Source organism: Sitophilus oryzae, unplaced genomic scaffold (assembly GCF_002938485.1).
Source record: "Sitophilus oryzae breed Bouriz unplaced genomic scaffold, Soryzae_2.0 scaffold_376_pilon_pilon, whole genome shotgun sequence".
Lineage (NCBI taxonomy): Eukaryota > Metazoa > Arthropoda > Insecta > Coleoptera > Curculionidae > Sitophilus > Sitophilus oryzae.
The window spans coordinates 912,214-926,520 of NW_022146947.1; the positions used below are offsets into that span (position 1 = coordinate 912,214).

A 14,307-nucleotide genomic window follows, 5' to 3' on the forward strand; every position below is an offset into this window, starting at 1 on the left:
CCCATATTTACAATGTACAGCTTGCCATACTACTCGTAGAGCCGTTCTGGCTAGCACTACGCTTCAACCGCCTATTATTACCTCAGGATTGCTCCCAAGTACTCATTTAAGGTTGTGAGTCGACCTAGGTGCCTATACTATTTTTATTTTATTAAAAATGGTCAGCTGATGAACTGCCGGCTGTAGGCATCGAACCCCCAACCTTTGGATTCGTAGACGAGAGCTGTACCTCTACGCCACCGGGCCCCACTCATCATTCTCATGATAAGCTTTTTTAAAAAACAAAATAAAACACTAAATCACCACAATACACCAAAACACTTTTACTTTTAGACTGGACGCGCGTTTCGCTAACCATGTTAGCATTACCAACAGATGATTTAACTAGTAAGATGTTAGTTTTATCATCTGCTGATGATGCTAACATGGTTAGCGAAACGCGCGTCCAGTGTAAAAGTAAAAGTGTTTTGGTGTATTGTGGTAATATAGTGTTTTATTTTGCAGTGTAACACCAAAGGTTATAACCCCCAACTGTAAGCTTTTTTATTTACAGTTACATACGTAATTTACCTGTAATTTCCACTTCTATTTCATAAATATTTTAGTGATAGTAGTTAATTTTCGTATAACAAACTTTCATACTTCATTCCTCATACCCTTAACTCTACTCTCTTTGGGGATGAATTGGCAAAAATTGCTATTTAGTATGCAATTATGTCACTTAAAATATCCTGTGCAAAGTTTCATACTTTTAGAAAAGATTCTAAAAAAGAAAGGAAATTTTCAAATTCCCCATAGAAATCCTCTTTTCTAGAGCAATGCAGACAATATACTATACACAATAGTGTCCAAAGATGTTTAAAATGGAGAAAAATTGCGAAACATGACGTAGGGTTCAGCAAGTTATAACTTTTTTCTAATTTAGACTTAGATTTTGTATCCCTTCTGGTTTACGAGATATCTGCAGTGTGCATTCTTATATAGAGATCACCCCGTAAATGGCAATGGCGCCTGAACCATTTTTTATCTGAAAAAATAGTCTTCATATCCTTTCTTAATTCCATTTCTTATTTTAAGATTGCCCGATTTGGATCATTTCCTCTCAATCCAGACCTGATAAATAAAAGTAAGAACGCGTCAAAAATTTTGCGTGAGAAAAATATTGATGTTCTTTAATTAAAACCTGAAAAATATATAAATATGATTATGGAGTGGGCTTGTATTTAATAAGCTGCACAACGCTTGAATTTCCAATGCAAATCTTCGTACAAATTGACATTAAGTATTGTAAGATTCGAAAAACAAACAAAAAAAAATCTTTTCTCGTATTTTAAACTTTAATTTTTCGAAATGTCCCGACAAAAATCATTTGTCATCGTTGTTCGAGAGTCTGAAGTTTGCCGAATGACAAATTCCTCTAAGTAGATGGTTAATGGTGCCGCTACAGCAATCAATATCGATCTGGTTATAAAAGAAAATCCGCCAATAATTAAGAAGAATAAATGTAAACAAGTAAATCTGAATTAATTGACCGAGGGAATTATAGTACGGTACTGCTTAACGAGCCTCGGCTTGATCTAGCGTCTTAACAAGATTGTGTGAGAGTCTGTCGTTTGTATTTGCATAAATAAGTTAACTACGTACGATGTTGCCAATAAAGAAGACATCACTGTTTGAGAGTTTGTTGTGAACATTCCTTGCGATCTGCTCTAGAAATATGAAATTTTGCACAAAAGATTCTTAAGTGACATAATAGAACACTGAGAAGCAATTTTTGGCAATTTATCCCCTAAGAGGGTGAAGTTAGGGCTAAAAATTTGAATTAGAATTTATTACCGCTGGCGGTAGACAGATAAAAATTATAGGGGAGGATAATTTCCTTTAAAAGGTATTAGTTAAACTATAACCCTTCTACGGCGCTGCGAAAGCAGTCGCAAGAACGACCACAAAACAGTGGTTGGCCAACACATTTTAAAATTATATCTTCTGGTGTTTCTCGGTTTTTTTTTGTTAATATTTATTTCTAGGCCCCATTTCGTATATTCTTCGATTAGTTTTTCTGTCATATATCTTAGGTCATCGTGATCTTGAGCAATTACAACTTGATCGTCAGCGAAACACAGCGTGAAAAGAGTGGTGTTGTCATTAAGCGGGATTCCCATACAGTTGCATTTTCTTTTCCATTCTTTCAGTCCCTGTTCAAGATAAATTTTAAATAAGGTTTGAGAGAGGTAACATCCCTGTTTTAGTCCTTTAGAAGCAACAAATCCATCTGATGTTCTTTGTCCCACCTTTACTTTTGTGATATTGTTCTCGTACATTTCTTTTACGACCTTGATTAACCCATTTTTGATGTTGGTTCTCTTTAAAGCTAACCAGAGCTTCTTGAGAGGTACGCTGTCGTATGCCTTTTTAAGGTCTACGAATAGCAAATAAACTTCCTTATTCACAGCAGCTTTCTTTTCTATGAGTTGTGAAACAGAATAGAGGTGGTCAATGGTAGATATACCGGCCCTAAATCCAGCTTGCTCTTCTGCTTCGATATCTTTATGTATACTAATGGTTCCAGTAACAGCAATTCCTCTGTAATTTTCACATTTGTCTCTACTACCGTTTTTATGAATTGTTGAGATTATTGTTATTATGTTTTTCATTCGCAGGCTATTTTAGCGCCATTTAAGCAATTTTGAAATAATTTTCTAAGATGTTCATAGAGTTTCTCTATTCCTGCCTTAATCAAGTCGGGTGGGATATCTCCGGGGCCAGGCGATTTACCATTTTTAAGAGACTTACATATTGTTTTTATTTCTCGTCTGCTTACTGTAAAGGGAGATGGGACCGGTTATACAATATCAAATGAGAACTTTAGATTGACGATTCCATAGCCCACAAAAAGTAGTTTTGGGTGTGCCCTAGTAACGACTTTTTTAATATTGTTCATCCCTAAAACATGGAACAATATGCCACGAATTTTCTACGCTCTGTATACGTGAAGGAAGTGGAATAATGAAATACAAACGAAACGCCGGATCGGTAAAAGAAACTTGGGCTCTTCGTTTTCGATTTTAAATTGAAAAAGTGACATCGCGAATCAATTAGTCCTTTTCGGGAGCGACGGACGGGTTTTCCCTTTATGGAGGGCTACTGCGACCGACTGTCCCGACTGACTTATCGCCACTGCTACATACATGGCTAATTTTTCCACGGTGGTGATGATGCGCCGGCACTGTGTCAATACGTCCGCGGATGCAGCTGCTGCCGCTGACGTCGATGTTTTATCGGTGTGGTGGCGCCTTAATATTTTTCGTGATTTTTCACGCCGATATCTGCGTCCAACCGTGAAATAAACGGCTAAAAAATGCACCATTGTGTTGAATTATTCAGATAATTGATTGTTTTTTGATCATTTAATAGTGGTATCATTACAAGAGATTGAAACGTGTCAAATAGAAGAATTATTGGTTAGAATTGAGGACTTCTAGATTAGATTAAATTTATTCAACTTGCAAGACTCTTGCAGCAAGACCAATACCAAGTTTGTACTGTGCAAGATCAAGGACTAAGACTATTTACTAGTCTGCAAGATCAAGACCAAGGGAATCTTGGTCTTACATTAGAGTAGATTACATTCTTCAAGGTGGCTACTACTCGAAGAAGTTTCTGAGGGCTTATGATCAAGAAAAATCACAGATCTTCCTGGGTCTGAGTAAGAACAATCTTCGGATTGTCACGGGGTTTTTAACAGGACACTGTCTCCTCAATGAACACCTCAGTAGATTGAAACTAAGAAGAAACGGCGAATGCAGATTCTGTGGGGAAGATGGTGAAACACCAGTACACCTCATCACTGAGTGCGCCGAGACGACAACCATTCGTGCCATGAATTTTGGTACGACTGATATTGGAGATGGAGAACTACCCTCTATAAAACCGTCCCAGATACTGGCTTTTGTCAAAGCCCTGGGACTGTATGATGAGTTATGATTCAAGAAAGGGGGACACAATGGATCTGTAAGGTCGAAGTGATTAACCCCCCTCCCACTCATTCTAAATTCTAAAAAAAAAGGTGGCTACTGCGACCTTTTCAGATCTATTGTGGTCCTCTTCTGATCCTTAAGTACATTCTTTAGTCCTGTCCTTTTCAAAAAGTCTAGCAACTAGGAACTGAACCCTCCATATAGCCTAGTATAAAGAATTGAAAATTTGCCAAGCTGTTGCACTGACAAAAATGTGTTCTGTGGTTTCTTCTTCAGATTGAGAGAACCTGCACTTGGCTACGTTCGTCAATCTTACCAGCTTTAGATGTCTATTAATCTTATAATGTCCTGTTAAAATAGACCCATTACAGCTTTAACTGTTTCGGTCTTATCAGGTCAGGCCTCGCACTGTTTTGTGGTCATCCTTGTGACGGTTTTTCCAACGTGATAGAAAATTCTGATCCTATATATGTCATTGATGAGCCTTGTTCCGCCTATTAGGTTAGGTTAGGTTACCCTGGTGACCCTCGTGCCCTGGTACTCAGACCAACCCATGCTACGCTCACGTTGAATATGACTTCTTAGTGCGTGTAAAAGAATTTGCTTAGTGTATTCAAACAATTAAAACTACATCAGTGGATGTATATTTATTGGTATCCTGAAATAATATTTGTATCTTCTTCTTCTACATGTGCCTTCTCCTCATCGGAAGTTGGCGACCATCAATTGGAGGTCCTCCCTGTCTTGAGCCAAACGGATAATTGCACTGGTCTCTCCTATATTAAATCACTGGCGCAAATTCCGCAGCCAGGAGATCCGTTTACGCCCGATGCCTCGTTGTCCTTCAATCTTTCCCTCAACGATCAGCTGTAGGAAACTGTATTTGTTATTCCTAAAAATATGACCAAAATATGCTGCTTTCCGTCGTTTTATTGTAGTCAATAGAGTTCTTGGTCCTTATTCATTCTTTCTAATACTTCAAGATTTGTTATTCGTTCGATCCAGGATATTTTCAACATTCGCCGGTACAACCACATCTCAAACGAATCCAAGCGTGACATGGTCCGTGCCTTCAACGTCCATTCCTCGTCTCCGTATAACAATGTAGACAGTAGTTAGCATTTGGTAGCTCGCCATCGAGTAGTCAGATAGATTCAGGTCTCGGTTGCAGAGTAGAGTTTTCATTTTGAAAAAAGTGTTACTGGCTATTTCAATTCTTTGTTTGATTTCTTCATCAGGATCCCATTTATCATTCAGCCAGCACCGCAAGTACTTAAATCTTCTTACCCTTTCTATATTTTGATCTTCTACTTGTATCCTGATATTTTCAATATTTAGTTTGCTGATAATCATAAATTTAATATATTTTTTTAATTTGTATCTAAACTATTAATATTTTTTTATTTTTCAAGTTTCAGATTATAATTGATAAAGTGATAAATGGTTTCGAGAAAAGTTTATTCATAATATTGAGCTTGTATTAATCAGAATTTCTAAACGGCAACATAAACAAATAAGATTGTTTTATAGGCGTTTTCCTGACTGATTTGAATTTGTTGAATATTTATAAGTGTTTTAGCTCGGGGCTAGGTCGTACGAAGCGCGTCGTACCTTCGTAGGCGATCCAGTTTCGACACAAACGCCGTGGTAGATTTTGTCTATTTTTGGTCACGCGGCATCCCGCCACTTGTCTATTAATAACGATTTCCAAATATAAGCCATCTAGTATTCCAAAGCGGTTGAAACATTCGGCATTTCTTTGAAAATAGCAGGTTATATTACAATTACTCATTAAGTCAAAAGATTAATAATTAATGCTCATGGCTGATTAAATTTACCACTTTTAATGATCATCTTGAAGGAATTAATCAAAGTAAGTGTAGATTGCCTCTGAACACATGCCTCGGAACACAAGTACTGAAAATATGATTCGGAAAGAAGTTATGGAGAAATCTAACGAAATAAGTTAATAGTTATAAATTAAGTTTTCACATTTTTCCCTATACCTATAAAAATTCGCCTACTTTGAATAAGTAGGTTTTGAACGGCGTCGGCTGTAATGCAAAAAAAATCTAGCTGTGAGCAGCAATTAAAATGAAAATAATATTTGCAATGAGAGATGCAGAATTTTATAACAACTTAAAATATATTTAACAATATCAACACATTTAAACTATATCTAATCACAATAAAAATAAATAGCAAAAAATCAAGAGATGAGATTTTGAATACAAACAGGTATTCGACATGTGGACCGTCTTCTGTTATGGACAGTCGGGACCGTTTTTGAACATCTCTCGCGAAATTCATTAACTCAGTGGGGGAGTGGGGGGGTGTGAAAGATACCCTCGCATAACCACTAACTACTTCTAATTCTTGTCTAGATTATACGGGCAATTTAAAAATAAGAACCTTTATGTTTCCGCGAAGATAACAATCCATAGGCCCTAAGTCCGGCCGCCTCGACGGCCAACGGCTGAGATCTTGGTTAGGTATTAAATTATTCTCGAAATTAGCTGCAAAAATTTGCTGATAACTTCAGCGTTCTGAGGCGGTGCCTTGTCTTGCTGGACAAATATGTTTTCGAGTTCCATTAGGAGCAGATCATCAATAAGGGGTCCAAAGCCTACTAGTTAAAAGTGGCGAACTTTTTAAAACTCTGTATTTCGAAGGGGACGATAACAAAATATCAAGTCTGCTATATTTTTGAAAAAGTAATTTTAAGTTCTTTTTAGTTAACTAAAAATATAGGGCGTGTCCCAAATAAAAAATAAAATTTTCTGTTGATAACTCTTAAATTATTAATTTAAAAAAGTAAAAATCTTTCATAAAAATACAAAATTTGCCATATCATAAAAAATGACAGCGATTTGTTAAAAATGCACATTTTTGAAAAACACCCCGTATCTCCGAAACGGTAACAGATATTGATGTGCGGTTTTCATCGTCACGTTTTTGATCACCGATATTAGTTTCCGTCTATCTCCTCTAGAAAAGGGTGTTTCCCTTTAAAAGCATCCAATTTAACCCGCCCTGTACAACATCAAAAATTTAAATCACAACTCCACAAAAAAATGATTCAAATCTTATCGACGTATAAATGCAAATCACTGACGTTTTTAGCACCTCTTCGGCATTCTTATCACCGATAGTCCTTATTAAAATGGCGTCATTACGCATCGTCACGTTGTAGATCGTGTGGCCGGCGGCATTGTACCGGGTGGTTTATATTTATGGGCCTAGGTCCTAAATCCGATGCAAATGTACAGTTAGGCCGATTGCTTATTCCGATCTGTATCGGATTCGTGCCGTGGCTGGCCGTGCTCAGGCTCATTGACATTACTTCCTGTCGTCGTTTGATGGTCAGCGGTCAGCCACCGGAAGTCGGGGCGGGGTTTGCTAATGGAACGAAAAAAATATTAATTTAAATCGTAATCACTTACAGGACTCTTGATATTAAAAAATAAATTTCAGGACAGCTAAAGAAAGAAAAAGATTTCAGCAATAAAAAGTTACGGTATACAGGGTGTCCCAGGCTGAGCGTGCATTAGAAGTTTCAAGAGAACTACAATATCTAGATCGGAGATTTTTTGGACATCACTGTTTCACAACGAGATCTATCGATTAAAAATATTCTAAATACGGCGGCACTTCCGGAAATACCGAAAGTTGACAGCAACGTTCTTATTTTATATGGTACCCCAATTTTTTATTACATACTTAAATACCCTGTAAAATTTTATGAATTTTGATATCAAACACTCTATACCTAACTAAAAATCTATAATTAAAATTTTTGGAGGAAAAAAAACTGCCTGTCAAACTTGAAAAAATTGATTTATGATTGTTTTTTAATCTCTCAATTCCATGACAGCTATATACGGACGATATTATATGACATTCAAACAATTCAAACAATTTTTGAAATAGATAGCCACATGTCTTCTCTTTATGTCCCAGCGGCTGTAGAAATCACACAAAGTTAATTGGAAATAGTGGGACTCTTAATTTGTTTGTCCCGATGAGTTGACTTTGAATTGAATATAGCTCTACAGTATCTATGATTTAATATAAATTAATCAAAGAAATCATTAACCGTAATCTTCAGGTATATCTTGTTGAATATTTATATATTTTTGTTTAAAATTAATTTTATTTACTATTCATTAAATAAAAGATATTCGGCTCGTATTTTGTTACAATGCAAGCATTCCGGCCTGCTTTTAAGGAGCTGAGGCCATTCCAAGCCAATGAAAAGCGATTTCCCGATCTATTTGTATATTTTCTTTAGCGGATTTGCGTAGATTGATTTTTCCTCATAAGGGTCTAAATAGTTTCGATCTAACAAGACTGAGATGAATCTGACTAATGCAGATTTAATATTAAAAGTTCAGCATCGTGGTAGATATTAGAGTATTAGAACTTTTTGATATCAAAGGTGTGTGTTTTCTTATGTTGTTGTCGTTTTTGGGTTTGCTATTTTTTTACAGGGTGATATTTTAAAAAGAAAACTTGAAAAAAAAACGATAAGGGGTTACTTTGTCGTTGTCTCCTCTCATTTTAACTCGCATTTTAATTCATACATATACAAAAATGACTCAAATTGTATTTTGTGTCATTTTTTTAATATCATCTGTCGAAATTTTTCCTGATTCAACAAAACAAATCTATTTTTACAAACTAATATACAGGGTTGTTCACTACATACGACATACGGAGTATTGTACCTAGCTAAACGATTTTATTTTTACAAATTGTAAATTTTGGGTTCGTTGAAGGACTACAATTTAAAAATAATTTTACAAAATACAGAGTGTCCTAAATAAGTAAAAAATATTATAGTTGTATTTTTTAAAATGAAGCACCCCGTATATTATTATTATATTATATTTTTAGATTCTATGATTGAAATAAAGGTAAATTTAATTAAGGTTTATCACACTTAAACCTTACCGTTTTTGAAATATTTTCAATTTTGTGAAATTGCAGTAAAAAATATAAAGCTTCATTTCTCCAAGGGTATCAAAGTTTTTAATACTAAATATTTACTGAAGATTATTTATTGATCAGATATTGTGTTGCAATAATAAAAATTATACTACCTTATACAGAGTGTCCAAAAATTTATATTTAAAAATAGTTACTAGCTTTAAACGGCAATAACTTGTTTAATTTAAATGGAACACCCTGTATATTTTACGTGAATTAGATGCACAATTTAATTGTTTATCAAACTGTAGTATACCATTTTCACCGATCTCTTCAAGTTTTCGAAGAAAATGCTTTTTCATATAATTTAGACCTCATTTATCACTATATTTTGTAATAAAATGTTTTTGTATATTGGTGAATTAGTATTTCATTTTGCTACCAGAGACACTAAAATAGAAGTTTTTTTCTTTATATTGTGCTCGGTTTAGACGTATTTCTCTATTGGTTTATGAATACGGACATTAATATAGAAAGAATTAATCGATAAATGTCACTAATCCATAACAGTTAACTCCATTTCGTTTAAAAAGACTCTCTAGGGAATAAATTTCGAAAAAGAATCATTTACAGCAATAGAATTACATAAATCCAAGACGAAAACAACAGAGAATATTACAAAACGGTTATTAATAAAGAAAGTATTGAACCATAAATGTCACCGGCCCATAATAAGTGACGTTATATCGCGGGTTCAAACAAAATGCTATGTGGAAAGCTCCCGTTTTGCCATGTTCAGTCGTTTTTCCTTTTCCGTTGTAGTCGGCTGTGTCTACGCGAGCCGCCATCTCCGTATACGGTCATTAAAAATGACAAATGAAGTCATACGCGAGTCCCACGAGCCCATGCTACCCACGCCATCTAGCAGTGGGCTTCGAAAAATGCTCAACCTTATCTCAACAGTCTACCGTCTATTTATGTTGTTTTTGATTGTTTTTACGGCCAATTCTATTTACATATATTTCATAATAATTATTAGTGTAATTACTGTTGTTAATTAGTATTCTGTCCGATATAGATTATATTGCTCATTAATATAAGTTCAGGAGACATTAAAATCTCGAATGTACGATTGCTATTTTAATACTAAAGTCTCATTTAGTTAAAATTAGTGGTTTCAATGATATTATATACTTAAAAATTTACTATCATACATAATGTCTAAAAAAAACAATTAAAATTAATAGAATATCATAGCAACAGCTTTAAGCTTCATTCAGAGCCTCGCAATTAGTGGTTTCAATTACACTTTATACTTTACGATCATTCACAGTGTTTAAAAAAGATAATTAAAATTAATAGAATATCCTGGCAACAGATTGCGTTAGTCAGTTGTATCCATAGAGAAAGCCGAATATTTAGCTTATAAAACAATCAACTTTGGATTTCTAACCACCATTTCTCTCGACGGAAGATAATAGCTTTTTTCGTTTTCCTGTTATTACCGATTCTGAACCGTCCTAGAACTGTGATGCGTATGCGCAGAAGGAAATATGAAGACATTATTTCATTTGCGCATGCGCTGCAGAGTTCTAGGACGGTTGTGAATTTGTGTCAGAATCGGTAATAACAGGAAAACGAAAAAAGCTAATGAAAGGCCAAATTGACATATCTCGCAAATTTTGAAATTTCCAAAAAACTCAGCAATTCTTGAATTTTTTAAACCTATAACAACTTATAAAATTATCTGGGGAGATATATTGATGGAATAGAAATTTGATTTAGAGAGAGTAATAGTTTTGATGCCAACTTTTATTGATTTCTCTATGTGTATGTATATTGTCCTTTTCAAATCATTAATGAATAAAATTTAGGATATTTTTTTACTACAATTTTATGTCACATAAAAAAGCGGGCAAGTGTAGAGAGCCTACATGTCAAATACGACATAGAAAGCGTTTTAAAAATAAGATTAGATGCGCTTAAAGATTATATAGATAGATAGATACCTAGGTAACATGATAAGCTGTGGTAGAAAAAAAATAATTTCCTTATTTTTTGAGTGACGCTATATGACATGTGTTCACTAATCGATTTCGATTCGGATCAGTGATTTTGGATTATATTAATATAAATTTGATTTCATTAATTCAAATACAGTAGAATGTCTCTGACATACAGGGTGATCCGAAATGTTTTCGGAAACTTCGGCAATGTATTCTGCAGAAGAAGATAAACAAAAAAGTTGGTATAAATTTGTGTCCTAAAATGCTTCGTTTCAGAGATACAGGATGTGGAAGTTTCATTTTTAATTCTTTTTTTTTCAAATAATTTTTGAAAGGCGCCCCCACATATAAGACAAATTTCTCATGTAAAGAAGCTACCCAGAAAGATAATAAAAAATCGAAATAAAAATGAAACTTAGGCACCCTGTAACTCCGAAACGAAGCATTTTGCAACATATTATTTACAGAATTTTTTTTTACTTATTTTTATAGGTTGCCGAAGTTTCCCGATTGCAATTCGGACCACCCTGTATCATTAAATTAATGCCTATTATTGCAATACAAATTTAGATTCCTGTTTAAACGAATTGAGATATTTGTTATTTTTCTTTCTAGAATATTTTCATTTGTCAACAGTATGAGTATCTGTCTAAAAAAATAAAAGAATGCTATACAGGGTGTTACAAATTTCAGGTACGAGCATTGGTATCTCGGTAAATGTAATAGATACGAACATGGTTAAATTGGGGCAAAGTTGCCGCTTTGGGATGTTCACCAAGATGCCATCAAAAAAGTTTTAATAATTTCAAGGATTACTGAGTTTAAAAATAACGGATTTTTTTGAAAATGAATTTTATTTTTTCCTGTCGTTACTTTTTAGAAAATCAAAAAACTAATTCCACATTCTCATAGCCACTTTATAAGAGCTATCTGATACTATTTTTAGATTTTCAAATTAGCTGATAATTTGTGAGATACAGAGGCCAACTTATTTTTTTTAAATACGGACCTGCTTTTTTTTTATTTCCGGTTTTGAAAGAACTCGATCTCCTGAGTACAATGATATGCCTGATATATATGATTTTTTTTTGTTTCGGACATTTGAACACAATTTATTTAAACTAATTTCAAATCCGGCTCCGTTTTCTATGAGAATGAGCAATTAGTTTTTTGATTTTCTTAAAAGTAACGACTGGAAAAAATAAAAGTCATTTTCAAAAAAATCGGTTTTTCCAAAAAACTCAGCAATCCTTGAAATTTTTAAAACTTTTTTGATGGCATCTTGGTGAACATCCCAAAGCGCAAATTTGCCCCAATTTAACCATGTTCGTGTCTATTACGGTTACCGAGATACCAATGCTCGTACCTCGAATTTGTAGCACCCTGTATAACAAATTAGTTTATATTACATAAAAAAAAATAAAAAATTGTAATAAACCCCCCAATTGTAGAAAACACTGCTTAACTTAGTTAATACAACATTTTTTATTAAAATCTTAAGTGCAATGTTGTATTTTTTAAATGTTTTTTTTGAGTGGATTTATATTATTTTGTCATTGAACGCCCAATAAAAATTACGAAAAAAAAGTTAGTAAAATACTTATGAAAACGACCACAACTTATAAAATATAAACACACACCTTGAAATTAAAATGGCGGAAATTAGTCAAGTACTTCATTTCGTTGTCCAAAATAACGAAAACAGTTTAGCCTGTAACAAAACATTATACATATAGTTTTAAGGTAAGTGTACATAATGATATTTCTATTATACAGAGCTGACAAAAAATACGTTTTTTTTTGAGGTGCACAAGTATTTGTTCTAAATAAACGTAAAAATTAATCTCGTTCGCTACAGGACCGCATCAGGACGGTCGCCATTTTGAACAGTGCCATTTTTTCCTATATATAATATATTCGCATAATAATATAAGGTATATATGGTGTCGTACTGTACTTATTTATATAAATACAAATGTTTTTTAGTACTTTTATTCCGTATGATCGAAAAAAACGGCGTCACAGACAGCTGGCGGATGACAATCGACGATAATTTTGCCGAGGTCAATCTCTAGACGTCAGTTACTAAACCATTGACATAAAACTACATAATTTAATCAATATAAAAATAAATTACAACCATTAAGGCCAACTGGCAATAAGCGTGGTTAAAAAATAGAGAGTAATCTTGCCAAAATTATTATCGATTGTCATTCCCCAGCTTTCTTTGACGCCGTTTTTTTTTTCGATCGTGTGGTATCTCTTTTGTTTCACAACGAATGATCTAGTCTTGATTAGATTTAAGTAAGTCTATGTTCAAAGTGGTTATGTTATGTTTTTTTTTAATTTTGATTTTGTATATTATTTATATGGTACTTTTGGAAGAAAAAAGTACCTATATATTTGAATTAGGTAGGTATACTTTATTTTATATTATTTATGTATTGTGTACTTATTATTATATACAGGGCTCTAATAAATTTTAACACAATTCGAATACTCGGTTAAGCTTGGTCTACACATAACGTGTTACCTGAAAGGTATAGTGTTACGTGTAGACGGAGCCTAGACAGATTATGCATATGTATGTACTTCGGTACTTCCATGTACTTCGGTACTTCCATGTACTTCTTAGAGCCCTTTATATTACATAAATTTTTAACTTATAGGAGACTTCTGGAGTGTAAAAAAATAGACACAGTGTGTACCTTTAAAAAGCTCTTCTGTATTTATGTTTTTAGTTTGTAAATTTAATTTTAGGTTAGTTTTTTTCTTTAGATCATGTCAATATTTATGTTTTGTTATTTATTTTACTTTATCTTGTTAGTTTAGATAGATCTGACCAAAAGAAACAAATGAATATTAAATAGTAATGTCAGTAGTACTTTTTTCGTATTTAGTTGTATAGGTTTTTAAAATTTATTGTACTTTTTTTGTTTATGTATATTTGTTTATTTTTGCTGGTATTTTAAGTATTGGATAAATAAAACAAACTTTTATATTGTGATATATGTGGTATATTTATTGTTTTAACTGTTGATTAGTTGGTTTTTAACATAACTAAAACGTAATCCCGCTCTATACAGAATGGAAAACTAACCTTTTGTTTCAAAAATTAATTCCATATCTATTATATGAAAAATTATTCACAAATTCTTGTTGGTATCAACAATAGAAAGACTAATTGTATAAATTTATTTATTTTGACACAACATATACAGAGTGTAAATAAGTGCAAATATTTTCAGGGGTGGTATATTTCAATTTAATAATTATCAAATTAAATAAATTAAATAATTAGGAAATTATTTAATTATTATTAATATATTGAGATTAAAATCTGGGGATCAGTTAATACTGCATTCGGATAGATCCAAAAATTTGTTTGAATTTTT

At 33.3% G+C, this 14,307-nt stretch overlaps 1 protein-coding gene across 2 annotated transcripts in view; it reads left to right on the forward strand.

The window, feature by feature from the left end:
- The window catches only part of LOC115885169 (serum response factor homolog), a 136,735-nt gene that overhangs the window by 47,044 nt on the left and 75,384 nt on the right, over positions 1-14,307 (forward strand). The window lies entirely within an intron of this gene.